Source organism: Myotis daubentonii, chromosome 4 (genome assembly GCF_963259705.1).
Source record: "Myotis daubentonii chromosome 4, mMyoDau2.1, whole genome shotgun sequence".
In the NCBI taxonomy this organism is placed as follows: Eukaryota; Metazoa; Chordata; class Mammalia; order Chiroptera; family Vespertilionidae; genus Myotis; species Myotis daubentonii.
The window spans coordinates 67221411-67235198 of record NC_081843.1 but is presented as its reverse complement, the minus strand read 5'-3'; the positions used below and the strand labels follow the sequence as shown (position 1 = coordinate 67235198).

The 13788-nt window shown below is 35.1% G+C and overlaps 1 protein-coding gene across 3 annotated transcripts in view; it reads right to left on the bottom strand.

The window, feature by feature from the left end:
* Window positions 1–13326, bottom strand: part of MEF2C (myocyte enhancer factor 2C) — a 158401-nt gene extending 145075 nt beyond the window's left edge. For 2 of the 3 annotated variants that reach the window (XM_059694131.1, XM_059694135.1), the window contains exon 1: window positions 13129–13326. The gene's annotated coding sequence lies outside the window, so the exon portion shown is untranslated. Of the gene's footprint in view, window positions 1–10682; window positions 10716–13128 lie in introns of all 3 variants that reach the window. The other variant, XM_059694132.1, reaches the window with a different exon arrangement.
* Between the last annotated feature and the right edge of the window lie 462 nt (window positions 13327–13788).

Below are 13788 nucleotides of genomic sequence, written 5' to 3'. Positions count from 1 at the left end.
GAATAAATCAGAGGCGTGAAATGTTTGTAATCGTCGTGTTCTTAAAGCTATGAGCTGCTACCCATTGTAGCCTAGAGCTACATGTAGCTTTTAAAATTTAAATGAATTAAAATTAAATAAATTTTAAAATTCAGTTTCTGAGTCACATTAGCCACATATCAAGTGCTCACTAGCTACAGGTGGCTAATGCCTACCTTATCTGACAGCAGTGTTGACATCTCCATCTTTGCATAAAGTTCTATTGGAATGTGCTGCTACAGACCTTTAATTGCATTCTCTCTCTCTCTCTCTCTCTCTCTCTCTCTTTCTCTCTCTCTCTCTCTCAGAAAGAACCTGCTTTATGGTAAACGTCACATTTTAGGACACTTTTGGCATTTGCATTTCTTGGCACTAATGTGAAAAGTTTTAAAGTCCAAATTTCAGTATCTTCCTGCTGAAAGAGATACTGGGAAACACCTAACACAAGCACTTAGTTTTCACAGGGAAGAGAAGTTGGGTCCATAAATTTGGAAATACAATAAAGTCACTGACAGAGTCTAGTATACTCTGTGCTAGACCAGGGCACATTGCCTGGGGTTGGCTAGGCAAATGAACTCTCAGAAAGGTGACCTGGTAGAAGATTTTAGATCGGAGCGCCCCTTTACAAGAGAAAATACTTCTTAGCATTCCTCTGGGAAGAAATTCCATTTGGAAACACATTTGGTGGTATCATTGAATCACATAATGCCTTTTTAAAGAGACCAGTTGGGATAACTGTGCGCCTATTTATATTTAAGAAATTCTGAGGAGATGGAAGTACTTTTTAAAGTAAGAGCTAGAAAGCACTCTTAAGGTCAGGGAGGTGAGGTGTTTACATAAGGTGAGAATTGTCAGCAAAACAATCTTCTAATTCTATGAAGATAGTCTCAGATACATTGATTATGCCTTAGACTGATATCACTAGGGTGAAATTTGACCAGAAATGTTAATAATGTGAACAAAGCTAAATTATGAATTACAGTATCTGTGACATGTAAGGCAACAGGTTACATCTTAAAGATTTAGAGATAAAACATTAACTTTCTAACTTCAATGTTCTGTTTGGGTGGTTGGTTTTTGCCATGATTATCCCCTATATTTTTTATTTGGGGGTGAAATTTTGGCATGAATTCTGGCTGTATATGGCAATTAGCTTTGAAGTTAACCCTTAAAGTGTTCAGATAAGTGGACTCATGAATAATAACTAATTTTAAAATAGTAACAGTAATTTTTTTTAAGCTTGGAGTTCCCCTGAACTGAAGCATATTTGAATTATTGTCTTTATTCCTCTTATTAACATTTCATGTGGTTCAAGATCGACAGGGTTCTTTCCATTCCCCCTGAAATCTAACCTAAGAGAAAATCATTTAGTTCTTCAAGTGCTTGCGGACTTGCTAGAAGGCCTCAATCTCTCCTTGACTGACTATTGAAAGGCTGGTCTGCCTAGATAGAGGCTATGCGACCAAAAACCAGTTGGCTCTATCATGTGGTAACTGTATGATTACACACATTTGACTCAGTTTCCTCATCTATAAAATGGAACATAAAGTACTACCCACAAACCATTGTTATGAGACTTAAAGCAGCTACTCAATGTAGGCACAGGTCTGGGAAAGTTGTAAACTGCAGTAAAAGTTAGTCATTCTATTCTCATGCAAAGAAATTCTAGTTTTATATCATTAAGTCCCATATTCACCCATAATAGACCTGTCAGAACAGAAAAAGTTGGAGAAGTAGGTTGTTAGAAGTTTGGGAATTGGTTCAGGAGAACTGTTTGTTTCACCTTTAAGAAGTGGAGATCTCTTCAATCCTAAAGTTCCCTGATTTAATAGGTAGAGGTTGTCTCATTTCCCTTTCACAGGCATGGTGCCTTCAGGACGCTTTTAGTCTCTCTCTCTCTCTCTCTCTCTCTCTCTCTCTCTCTCTCTCTCTCTCCCTAGTTGTTAGCTGTTTGGTTTTTGAAAAGGCACTGGAAACTCCAAGTCCATCCTTTTTTCACCCTGGTTGACCTTTGGAATGCTGTTGTCAGCCAAGAAGACATTGATATCTTCAGTCTCCTGCTAACTTGAATTCTTTAGGGCAGAGCCTGCTCAGATTATCTCCTGATGTCATTCCAAATGTCTGATGGCCATCTATGGCAACGGGGCGACAGTGGCCTGCTGGGAAGGGAGAGTCCACGGAGTGCCTATGAGAGCATTCTGTGTGAGAGGGACCTGGAAGTAGTTATCTGTTGGATACATGATGAACATTACAGCTATGTTTAGGGACTGTTTGCCACTTTTTGAAAAAGAGAGGGCATAGATATTTTGCTTTAAATAAAATTCATTTGGAATGTGTAGGATTCTTCTATCTGGTATTCATACTAACACTCCTCATTAAGAATACTAAGTTAAGACAAAGGAGTCCAGCAAGGAAATAAAAAAGCCACTATGCTGCAAAATGTACCTTGTTTCCTCTAGCTCTAGGTTATTTTTCAAATAATGGTATTTAACTTAGCTGGGGAATTTACAAAATTATTTTTAAATATTTTATTTATAACCTAAAATTTTAAACCGAGCAAAATAATATAAAATTTTAATTTTTCAAGGAGGCAAGATCATGCATAGATTTATAAGTTTCCAATACATGCTAGATTTAAAAATAAGGAGATGCATAATTATATTCATAGTCTCATTTATTAGGAATAGAGAGAATTAATTTTTATTATTTGGGATGAATTCTCTAAGTTATTTTGGACTATGGTGAGAATTAAAAGTAACATATAATAAGACTCTTAAATTTAAGTCAGTGATTAAAACTTTATCTTTTGCCAGTGTGTGCAGTTCACTGAGTCAAAAACCACAACCCAAAAGGTCTCATAGCCTATAGATGATTTTTAGAAACTAAATTTGTGGTTATTAAATATTTCCATATCAATAATATTCATATTTGTAATGCAATGATACTTGCAGTATATGTGCAAAACAAATACTTCCATATTAAAATGTGGATTGAAAGAAATAATTTAAAGTGCCTAACAATTAATGGTCACTCCGTATTTGTCAGTGCTGTATTAATTGCTTTAATTAATTTAATAGTATTATATTAACTGATTTATAAACTTTATTTCTTCTTATGGAAACAACAGTTTTTCAGACAGGTAATACTATTCTTCACATTTTTCAGGTTTTAAATACTAAAGCTTAGAGAGGTGATACTACCTGCCCTGGGTCACATAGCTTCTACAACTGGGAGACAAAGGACATGACACCAGGTTTGTTTCCAATAGATGCTCCGAGCTTGATGCTGTACTTCTTCCTTTACAGGTAGCTTTGCTCACTTATAGGGATGATGAGAGCAGGGCATGATACAATCGATATTTTTTTTTCATCAGAAAGTATTTTAGAAATACCCATCTAAACCTATGTTATCTTTTTCAAGGTAGACACTTCAGGAAATTATTTGCTTATTTCAGTTATGTTGTCTTTGCACAGGTCAAATCTCCTTGGGATTTGCCATGCAGTCTTAAGACTAGTCTTATTGTTGGCAAGTCTTTATCATTAGATGAATTTGTTGCTGCAACTAAATCCAAACCAAATGTAGTGAAGAAGGTGGTTGACAGCAACTATGGCGTCATTACAAAGCAGCTGATTATTTGCTATCTGGTTTGTAAATGGACAGTAATTGTAGATACACAAGGGGGATTTCAAGGGTATCCCTGATATGAATGTGTAGCCTTTAAGGAGATATTTTGGTGAGTAACACTCATAAAAGATCTGATGATTTTAAAAATTAAAAGTTATACATCATTTATGAATATTGTGGGAAATACTTTCTCAAAGAACATACAACAGGCAGGGATAAATCAGAGACCCTGACTTAGAATCCAGACTCAGACACAATAACAATTTGACCTTAATTTTCTACATGTCCTTATTGTAAAATGGGTTAAATGGCAGTACCTACCCAGGATGATTATTTTAGTTGAGAGGAAGACAAAAATTGTACTTCTATAACCACTTAGTTCCTGGCATGTAGAAAACATTCAATAAATGTTAGCTATTTTTGTACTATTTTACTTCAGGGACTATATTTCTGAAAAACATCTCAATGTCTCAGTTATCTAACAATATTCTAGACGTTTTCTTTTCTAGGAGCTTACATGCTTCAAAGTAGCTTTCATTTAATAAAAAAAGCATTTATATTTGAAATCCTATATAATAAAAGGCTATATGCAAATTGTCCCCATGGGAGTTTGACCAAATGGGAGTTCAACCGCTCGCTATGACATGTGCTGAACACCAGGGGGCAGTGTGGAAAGAAGAAAGGAAGGCCCCTGTTGGCAGCTGGAAGGCCCTGATCGGCCCTGATCATTGGCCAGACCTAGGGACCCTACCTGTCCATGAATTTCGTGCACTGGGCCTCTAGTAAGTATAATAAAAACATTTATGATAACATGTTGATTAAACCAATATATATTATTGAAAAAGTCTTGCACAATGGGACTACCAATTTATACTATCTCTATCAGTGTAATACCCTTGTTCATATAATATTTTTTAGAGAAATATTTGGATTTATATTTGATTTTATCAGACTGATAAAAATAATTATATATCCATTTCCCCAGAATAAGGCTAAAAGTTTTATCTTTTAGTTTCATCAGACATCTTCTAAATTGTTTATTGATTATATAATCTTATGCTTAAATTCAAGGAACCTTAGCAGAAATATATAGAATTAGTGGCTTCCTATTAAATCTGAGTTTTTAATTCATTTTAAATCAATATTATCTGTAGGGTGTAGGCAAAATTGTAAGGTTGCTGGCGCTTGTCTTTGTGTCTCCAACTTCCCTAAACTCACCTTCAATTTGTCTGCTTTTTCTCTGGCATGCTCTATTTACCCAGCAGCAATTTTAAAAATCAATAATAGCTCTTTATTGAGTGGCTCTATCTCCTCACCCACAAGGTCCTTTCATTCCTCAGCAGCCTCTTTATGTTTCAGAATTGGCCTGGGCTCTGCTCGAGCAGAAGAGCCAGCCACTCCAATAGCTTGCTTTATGATACCAAGCAACATGTTACTCCTTTCAATGAACTTTTCTTCAAGTTTTCTGAAAGATGTTCATAATTCAAAGGAGTATCCAGGACTACACAAATTCCACAAATTCCAGCCTGTGTTGGTCAGAAGATGCTTTTAGGAGGAGACTTTCAGCATGTCTCAGGTACCCAACCCCGCTCCATTAGCCAACATATAGGTAAACCCTGGGTTCAAGTCCATGGGAAGCCTGGTTCTTACTTAAAGGAGAAATTTTATTGTTTTTGAAAAGTTGGGATTGGAAGATGAGCTTTCTATCAGCAAAATGTCATGATGCTCCTTGAAAATGTGTCTACGTATTATTTAAAAAATATTATACACTTTAGTACCTTTTGTCCTACTCTCTATTTCCACTTTGCATAGGAGGCACATAGTTGCTGCATGTTCCTTGTACCATAGCTACCACGTTGTCACTGGATCTCACTCTGTGTGCACTTCCTTCTGCCACTAGAGGTATCGTTAGTGATATTTCTCCAGAAACATCTTGAAGGAGATGTAAAAACCTTGTAAGGACAGTATGTGTTGCTTCCTGGACGAAGAGAAGAATTTGGAAGAGTTTGGTAGAGGTTCAGGATTGGAGGGCCAAATGCATTCTGCCCTTTATCTCCTCTATGAAATCATTGATAAAGCCTGTTTCTATTTGCAAGGACGGGGCACATAAATGAATCATTTCTCATGTTAGTAGAGCATTAAACCTGTAAATACAGAGTATTCATATCAAATGGAATGTACTTTATATTAGAAATCATTGCTTTGAGGAGATTCGAAAATGAAATATGCTTCTAAGTAAAATATTTTGAATATTACTTAGAGGGGGGATAAGACACATTCTATAATTTTCTTGTTTCTTTTGACCTCTTTTAGTAATAGCTAAATAGCTTATTAACAGGTTTACTCCCATATTTTCCAGTTCCTTCTTTTTTCCTTCCTTCCTTCATCTTTTCTGCTCCATCTCTTCATATTCATTTGTAAATTTTCTGTTTTTAGTTATAAACTCAGTAAAGTCACATATACACACACATGACTGGTTGGTTATTAATAATTACTCAGATTGTTTTTCACTGCTTTGGAAGTTACATTTTCTGTTTCAGACCATATGATATTATCAATTTTTTTCTATCTGAATCACTTCCAAATAAAATACTGTTAACAAAGGAGCTTATATCTAAATAATTGATGTATACTATAGACAATATAGTTATAGAAGAGTTTTTGTAACTATTTTTGTTATTAATCATAATCACTCTTTAATTACAATAATGATGATCTCACAGGGAATAAGACATGTGTTAGGTTGTTCATCAATTGTTTGTGAAGGATTTATGGTCACCTATCCACACATTCTCACCTCAATCTTATCCTATATAATAAAAAGCTAATATGCAAATTGTCCTCTCCACTGGGAGTTTGTCCATGGGTCGGGGCCGGCTGGCCAACTTCCCATGGCCTTTCCCCCCTTCCCCCATTTGTCCCCCCCATTGGGGGCAGGGCTGGCTGACCTCCTGCAGCCTCCCCATGCCCTGTTGGCCTGGCCCCAATAGGCCCCCATTGGTGCAGGCTGGCTGGACCCCACCTGTGCACGAATTCGTGCACTGAGCCTCTAGTGTAGCTATAAGATTCTAGTTTGTGCAGCCTCTGGCCACAAAATAACTCCTGCACAGCAAAATAAAGCCTGTGGTCTCCCTTACATTATTGCTAATCTATAACCTCTTAAGCTCTCCAGTCAGTGATGATTAAGTATTCTAAAACTTGAATGTGTATGGCATACCGACTTCTCATAAGTACTGTCTATGCTGTTTTCTTATGACATTCTTGAAGAGTCAGTTCAAACCACTTTTCATTTTTAAGCTGCATTATATAGTGCCCCAAACTCAGGTAGAACTTGAGAATGATTTTTGGCTTACAACTAGTATTGGGTGAACTTTATTATTCACCAGTCCACATAAAAATAATTTAATAAATGAAAGATGTAAGTGCTAGTTTTCTTGTTATTGTAGGGGAGAACCGACCCTCTTGAAGAAAAAGCGCTTGTGAGGACAGAACAATGTAGTGCAGAGAAGAGTTTATCAGAGTGCCCCAAATCCGTTCAGAATGCAGGCCCCACCTCGGGCTACAAGCTGGGAGTCTGCAGTTTAACTAGCTCTTCAGGTGTTTCTTATATACATTTTGCTTAGAAGCCCCTGCCTTAGGGTAAGAGTAAGCATAAGATCTGCGAAGGCCTTCTAATTTAATAACCTCAACTTTTCCCCATTATTTGTTTCTATTCTCTCAACTATTCTTAACAAGTTTCATAGAACTTTATATTAGTTACCACCTTTCAAAATAGAAAGAATGAGAGCTCAAAATGAATAACTCTTTCCACTGCCTGAATTGCTGCATATAGTAAACAGGCAAATAGACATGCCACATATACAGGGTGTGGCAAAAGTAGGTTTACAGTTGTTTGTATGGGGAATAATGCAATAAATAATAATATAAGAATATACTCTGTGTTTTGTGTACTCAGAACCATATACCTACATTTGCCACACCCTGAATGCTGTCCACTGTCATTAGAAAACTGATTAACCAATAAGATGACCTAATTCTCTCAAATTTCTGGACAATTTTTTATCTTTACTTATCTGAGGTAGCTCTTTTCTTGGATGGAATATGTTCCTTGAATCCCACTACCTCAGGAAAACCTATAGGGTGGGTTTCAGATCCAGGTGTCTCTACCGTTAGTGACCGACAGACATGTTTATGCTTCAGTGACTGCCGGCTACTTGTGAGCCTAGATTCTTTGCAACCAGGAGTAGCACTGTTCATTGGCTTTGCACTAAAGGGACTTTCTATCAATATAAATGTTCATTGCGATCTCAGTAATTCCCTCTGCCTGCCCAGCAATTATGAAGGGTCTTCACAACATGGCCATCCCAGACAACACGGTGATCCATGCTCCCAGCCTTTGAACCTCTCTTCATACCCAGCTGGTGCCATTAACCTCTCTTGAATCCAGATATTTTTAACACTTCAGTTTAGGGGTTCTCGGATGCTTCTGTTTCTTATTACAACATTTGTTTTTTCTTACATGAACACATCATACTGGCTTACAGTGAGTGTGGTAAATATTTTTTTTTGTTAAAATTTTTTCTCCCATTTTATAAACTAAAAACATTAAGTGACCATCAAATCCTTTGTGTCATCTTAGCCCTGCAGAGCTATGTGTGGTAATATAATTTTGAAGGTGAGACTGTTCATGTTTTGTTACCAGGGTACCCAATTGGGAAAAATATGGCCAGCTGGTTGGTAGTGTATTACAGAGTGATTTTGTTTTGTCCACTGATTTCACAGTCTAAATACTGTTGTTAGTTTTAATGATTTGAAATGCTGACATGGTGGGCTACTTATAGCAATAGGGAGAGGGTGAGGCATGCCATTGCAGACTGAAAGCCGCCAATATGGTCTAGGATTCTTCTGGGACTTCACAGGAAGCAGAGGAAATATATTTTATTGGATAACTAAAACTTCCTCCCCTACGACTTACACTTAGCCCAGCAGAGTCTCGTCCATTCAGTAGCCTCACAGAGGTGACATGACTTGTTTCCAATCACAAAGCTACTAAGCAGTGAAACTGATTCTATGACGCTGAGCTGCCTGCTTCTGCTCCGGTGCTCTTTGGACAACATTCTTCAACTCTCAAGAGAAAAAGTTTATGATCTTTCCAAGGCCAACGAGGGACAACTTATTCGCTTTCACCAACACCCCATGGAGATGTAGGGAGATAACTGAATTTTTTAAAGGTCTTGTGATTTTTCCTATTTTGTTATGACACCCCTGTCTTTCACAATTGTTAGAAATGGATATTATTTACTCATTATTTTGCTTGCAATTGATTTACACACTGTTATTGCATATTGTTAAATTATTTGCTTATTAATAACTAGTGGTGATTTGTACTAAATGTAGTGGAATAAGCAAATATATTTGTAAATTTATATATATAATTTAGTTGCTAAACTGTTGGCGATTATTTTAGACTAATCTCTTGCAGGGAAAACCTATCCATAATTTTCTTCCATATTCTATGTCAATGTTTTAAGCTGCCATGCCCCTTCCCCTTTTAAATTCATTTGTATGTCTGAGTTTTAAAGCACATATTGCTGCGAAGTCCAGGGTTAAGATAAATTGTTTTAAATTCAGAACAAGGTAGATGTCTCCTACACAGTTTCTTTCCTGGAGGGTCAGAAAAGAATGAAATATTTACTGTGAATATATTTTCATGACCTGGACTGAATCAGTATGTTGTAGAGCATTATCAACAAATTCTACTATAGCAATATAAAATCTTTATTAATATCACTAAGAATTATTTGAATAAATATAAGATAGTTATATTAATACAGGATTATTGAGTCATAGAATTTCTGAGCTGTTAGGAAACACTTGCTGATGAGGCCTTTGCAGAGAGGTTGGTAGTTACACACACACACACACACACACACACACACACACACACACACAAGTTAGTTATTGAGTCAATTATATGCACTATTTAATATATTCTGCACTTGAGTACTATACATAAGCTTGTGCTTTGGTATATTTGGTATTTTTAATTATTCACTAATATTTTTAAAAATTTTTTAAAATTTAAAAAACCTCAACTTTTGATTCTTACATTCATCTTCTAAACATATATTGCCACCGATTTTTTTTTATTTCTGCCATTTTACCTACATCATCACCTTTTCAGTTTAGAAATCAATATAAATGGCAAAGGGAATTTTTTAAAAAGAACATACCATACATATTTTAATGTGTTTATGCTCTTTTTTTTAAAAAAAACCCTACATTTAATAATTTTAATATGCTCTGATAAAATTGTGTATTTCTCCAAGAAGCTATTAAGTTTAGTGACTGAAAACAGTTCTCCAGAGGAATGTAACTCACTTTAATTTTCCATGTTCTCTCTTTATTTATAGTTTGATAGTTCATATGTTTAAAGTCTAATAGAAAAACTCACTGGATATGAAGTTGGGAGACAGATCCAAGTCTGCATCTACACTCTCATGTTGGTGACTAGGGAAAATTTCAAACACAGCTTCATTCTGTTTCATTTTCTTTGAAATGAGTAGTTGAAAGCTTCAAAGATGCCCTCCCACAACTCTAGGATTTCATGAGCCCCAAAGAAGATTTGGTTGAAAGAAATGTATCGGCATCATTACTTGGCTGCCCAGTATTTTCATGGACACACACTTGTTACATACATGTGAATTGCATGTAAGGAAATTAAGTCTTTGTAGGTGTGAGATGTGGATATCAACAGAAGTAGGATAAATAAGAACAGGAGGGGGAAATAAGTTAATCACAAAAGAAGAATGGTAGGTGGTTGAAATGATTCCTCTTTTACTTCTTTATATCCACAGTCTAGTTATTCCTATTTGAAAACCTACTGGCACCAGGTATTATCAACAGGGATGAGTAATATGTAATTTTTATCTTTACTGGGTTACATTTGGCCCGAGGACAGTTGACAGCTGTCAGTCAGGTGGCTGGTCAATAAGGAGATACATATAAAGCTGCCAAAATATTTTTGTTTCTTTACTTACAAGCAAATCATTTTAGCTGGAAACTTCATTGTCCTGAAATTAAATAGATTGATACTCAGAATATAATTTATTGAAGTTAGTTGCTGGAGAATCTAGATTGTCTTTATGAATATATAAGGTAAACAAAATGCTTTTCAAAAATTAGAATAATTACTTTTTATCCACTTAAGTAAGCTGGCCTTAAGATATGAAGATGTATTGCAAATAATGCTTAAAATGCATATGGTTTCAAATTAACCTTTTAGGGCACATATGAGTCATTGAAACTTTAAGCCACAATTTCTGACTAGGACTTATTAAAAGAAAGCATTCCTCTATATTGAAGGAGTTGGCATAGGTATTTTCATGACATGAAAGTTGAAAGTTTATCAGAAAAGGGCAAACATGTAGCTGCATGTCAAACTAGAAAGTAAAACTTCTTCTTATAATTAAAAGAAAACACATGGAATTTTAGATTAAGCCCACAACTCAAGGTGTGGTTAAAATAATAAATAAGAAATTTTGGGGCTAAACCCACCATTGTTCCTAATAGATTCAGTCACGCTTTAATAATTCACAAGTGTCATAAAAATAGTTTGGAAGAAGTTTTTTATTGCTTATATTTGGGGTGGATTACAAATAGCATAATAATTATAGCCAATAGTACTATGCACATAAAACGTAACAAATATAATTCAGAAGTTGACTTAAGAGTGTATGTTCAGTTGTGTTGTATTTAGTTATTCTACAAGTGAGTGCTCTGAGTCTTTAGGAATATAGTATTTAACTGACCATATAATTGAAAAGAAATCATCAAGTGCATGGAGCACATACTCATTCTTTAAAGGACTAATGAAGTTATCTAAAATATTTAGCAACCATGGTTACTCAGGCGCCAGAATCAATATAATGAAGAAAAATAGCACACAAAAAATACCACTTTGAAACTACAATATATTCTATATTAAAAATAAAATATGCTTTAATTTTCTGAACCATAGTCTACATATAATAATTTATAATGAAAATCATATTTGAGTTTTAATTTAAAAAATATGGGTTCATTAAGTGTAGATAAGATTATGTTTTTAAAATATTAAGTTTTTTGGTTAGGTGGAGCATTTCTGGTAATATTTTAAACTACAAATATTTCATAATTTTAAACAGCAATTGTCACTGTAAAAGAGTATAATACTTATAAATTTGTGAAATATCTGTGTCATCATTGAAAATTGTTTTAGATATAATGGTTATTTTCTAAAAAGTCAGATCTTGTTACTTTCCCAGTACTATGTTGAGCACGTAGATTGAAAATTATTTATGGGATTATCAGAATAAAATAATTGCCTCATACTATTAGTAATTTATATTGGTGAGCGTTTCTCTTCTTAAGCACCAGTCCTACCCCCCACAGCCCAGAAAATTGATTTTATGCATAATAATTTATAACATTTTTGATCAGTGTATGCTGTATGTCTTTTACATTCATTAGCCCATGTTGCTTGTGAATATGGAATTTGGTTATTAAAATGGTTTCATATGTTTACTATGTATAGTCCCTAGCTTTGAGCTCCTTACTAGCTTAAATAAATGTTTTCAATTTGCTAAAATGCAACAATTTGTAGAGAAATGCTTGAAGCATAGTTAAAAGAATGAGTTCTTGAAATAAAATCACTTTTTAGAAATGTGTCTAACATGTGGTCTAATTTTTCCATCTTTTGCATTAATTAAAATCCTATTCTGAAAATAAAAATATTTTTGCCTAAACTTTTGAATTCACACAATAAAAATGCCAAATATATAAACGTACTAATTTTGGAAATCAATGACGCAAAAACATGCTTTAGAACTGTCTTGGTTGTTATTTCAAAGAATTTTCTCTAAAGAAATTCTCTGTAAAGTAATGAGAAAATGTTGCTACTTTTAATAAATATTCTGTGCAATACATGCTTTTAAACAGTGTATTAAAAATAAAGCTAATTTAATGTTCTCCCTAATCATATTCCTATCACATGCACACACAAAAAGTGCTAGCACATGAAATGTCTAAAAAGAGCATGCACCATTCACATTTTTATTTGGAGATTTATTTAAAAATATAACATTTTACTCATAATAGATGACAGAATTAGGAAAAAAGATGAAATGGTATTTGTGTTTATTTAAATAGTATACTATCATATATGTAATTAATTCTTCATCTTTCAGATGTTGAAGATAGTAATGAAAGAGACCAACATTAAAAACATAAAGTGTTCCCTTCAAAAAACTTTTTTTAATCTAAAAAATTGTCAAATGGTAACAGCTCCACTTTCTACACCGGGCAAACCCACTGTTGAGTTAGTTGGCTCTGATTCCAGTGGTCTCATCAGCTTTCTGAATGTAGGCACCACAGCAGCGCCTCTTCTAAGATAACAAAATCAACTTTTAGATATTAAAAAAATATATTTTGGCAATTGAAACTCACCAGTGCCTTTCTGCTTCTCCAGGAAGTTGTACCCGTCAGCACCTGCTGAGGGCTTTGTTGTCCAAACTCTGACAGGTAAAAAAATTCCTGTAGAATAAAGCCAGACCAGCTGGCTTTGAAGAGAAACCCCCCAGTTTGGGCTGCGTTTGCCTCCTCTCCTTTTCTATGAAGACCCAGGCTTTCCCCCCTTGATCGTCAGGCCGTAAGATGCGTGATCCCTGTGCACAAGTGTCTGGCAGGCCGAGGTGCACCTGCTCCTGTCACTCTGGAGTAAATTTAGCTGTAAAGGTATCACTGACAACCAGACCTTTGTCAGTGCTGGCAGAAGAACACAGAACTGCTTCCCTCCCCTCCCCCTTCCAGGCCCCTAGGCTGCTAGTTCAAAAGGAAAATATCAAATCGGAAGTCTATCCAAAAATCAGTCCTAAAAGAAATGAGATTGCTTTCATATGGTCAAAAAGTACGTTTTCTGATTTCATACAGGCTTCGAAATTACATTTCCAAGAATAATCTTGGAACAAGACAAGTTTTTGTTCAATTAATTGTGGCTGGAAACTTTTTAATGGAAACATACCCCACACTTCCTTCATTTCAGGTTATTAAATTGTGCTAAGCATTAAAGTTTGTTGCCATTTGTTCATTTCGATCCAAAGAAATATT